The sequence below is a fragment of the Cryptomeria japonica genome, chromosome 10 (assembly GCF_030272615.1).
Source record: "Cryptomeria japonica chromosome 10, Sugi_1.0, whole genome shotgun sequence".
Taxonomy (NCBI): Eukaryota; Viridiplantae; Streptophyta; class Pinopsida; order Cupressales; family Cupressaceae; genus Cryptomeria; species Cryptomeria japonica.
The window spans coordinates 639,517,128-639,519,836 of NC_081414.1; positions in this window are offsets into that span (position 1 = coordinate 639,517,128).

A 2,709-nucleotide genomic window follows, 5' to 3' on the forward strand; every position below is an offset into this window, starting at 1 on the left:
AGATCCAGTCTTAGGAAGAGAGTCTCCAAACTCACTCAGCTCAAAAGAAGCAAGTTTATCGATCAACATGTCTCTTGTCACATTTGTCACAGTCTGGATCTCACCAATAGTAGTAGCTTAATTCTTGTAATCGGGAGGCAAGGATCTCAACACTTTAGCAACAATCGCAGAATCTTCAAGGACTCTATCGACACATTTGATTCCGCACACAAGTTCATTCACCTTCTGCATAAAAAAAGTAATATTCTCATCTTCACCCATCTTCAGGTTCTCATACTTACCCTTCAAGATTTGCAACTTAGCAATATTCACATGGATATCACCTTCATGAAAGGTCTCCAATTTTACCTAGATCTCATGAGTGGTCTCTAAGTCCATTACATTAGTCATCACAGAATCTGACAAGGCACTCAACAATGCTTCCTTGGCTCTAATATTGTATTATGCTTCCTTTAGCTCATCCAAAGTAGAAGGAACATTCTGTGGACATTCTTAGTAATCTTCCAATACTCTTCTCCAATGCATCTCAAATGAACTTGCATCCGACTCTTCCAGAGAGTGTAGTTCTTTCCATCAAATCTTAGACTATCCTTCTTGAAAGAAAATATTGTCATTTCGGTTCTCCTCAAGCTTCTTCTGGAGGATATAGCTTTGATACCAATTTTTGGCAACAATGCAACAAACTGAGGGGGGGGTGAATCAGTTTGCACAAAATCTTACTGCAACTTAAACAACAAAATAGATCTGATAATTAACAGTTAAAGTATGAAAAAACACCACATCAATAACACACATAACACCAATATTTTTGACGTGGAAAACCATCTTAAGGGAAAAACCATGGCGGGAACCTACCCACAATGAGATAATACCCTGTTAGGAGTAAATGTGAATATTACAATGGGAATGCACATGCATTCAGGCACATTGTCTAGAGCTCACTGCTCAAAATAAGAAACCTAAAAAGGCTACAACCTTAAGAGAAGGTTAACTACCTTACAAAAAGTCTCACTGACTTACAAAAACATTTGGACTACAATCCAGATCATATGAACTATGAAAATAACATCTCCATATGCTTGAGTATAGTTCTGGTTAAGCACATAGTCTTCTCTGCACCACTTCTCTTCTCCACATTTCTGAAAGATCAAATCACTTGTTCGCACATCCAACTCAATCATTCACTTGTATATACAATGTAGGCACTCACAAACATACATCTTACATGATTATTACAAACCCTCAACCTCTACTTCAAGTTCAACTAATCCCTCAATACAAATTATAGAATAATATCCTCACATACTACAACAATACATGCGGACCAAAACAATGTCGGCTAAGATATAGTCTAGACCCAAATCAATACCGCCAATATGAAACACCTCTTAGAATTATGTCCCGATAATCTGCAACACACTACAACTACCAAGAATGTTGCATAACATGAAGAACAACACCAAACAAGGAAAATATTCAATAACGCACACAATAATCAATGCGGACCACCAATAAGCATAGAACACAATCTAGAGACATTCACAAGCAACGTGAATTGCATCACAAAAACTGCAACAACTCGGATTACCAGAATCATCATCATCTTTCTATCGAAGCACAACAACATCAACATAACTGACTATCAATCTGAAATATTTGCTTGTGGATATCCATATCATGAACCAAACTAATTGAGGACACACATCAACATCCAAAACACATTCCACTTATCCGTAGCCAAAGATATAACAATTCTGGAGGTTTATGGAGCACAAACCAGAATATCGAATAGCATGAACAACTACATAACATCCAAATACCGGATCTCATAACTTGATCAAATTATCATGTGGACCTCTTCAAATAGGAATGGACCATCTACAGAGAATATACCAGAAACTCTTTAAACCACATCAACTCATCTACAATACATAGGCTAAACCAACTCATCCAATCAAACTACAACACTGGAATACACAGAAGAATACTTTCCAACAATCTCCTCATCAACAATCTCCACATATGTTGACATCAATGAAAACATATCAGCCAATATTCAACAATCTTGTGTTGTTATTGATGTCAATTTGTCTTGTATTTATATGAAGGTGAGAATAGTACAATAGATGTTTTTATATGCAACAAAATAGTATTTATGTATAATTTTGTCTATTGGCAAGAGACATTGTTTTGGTGATGTTAGATGCATGGATATTACTTAGGGGTTGTCGTTGATAGCAACTAAACTTAGTAATCCTATCTGTTACCTGTAGATTTGATCTACCGGAAGTCATATTGACTTTAGGTATAAGTCTGATAAAGTGTGAATACAGCGTACAAATTCAGTAAGCACAAGTCATTTCTAGTGATGCAGCTTTGGTTGCGATGATTGGGGTAGTTGATTGGTTGTTTAAGACATATCATCTTGTAATTTTCCTTCGGTGTTGATTCCAGTGCATGATTCCTGGTCCAATATTTAGTGATTCTAGAAGAGAAGAGCTATTGTGTGGACAAGTTGGGTAATGTGTGTTGTAGAACTATAGGGATAATTTCGGTGATTGGTGTTGTGTTTGAATAATTTGTGTCATTGCATGTGAAGCTTTTGATCATATGTTTTAGGTCTGGTATATGGATTTGTGGTAGATTGAGCTGACAGGAGACTACACGTTTCATATTTTTTAGTTTTAAGAAGCTGACTTGTTGGAGACC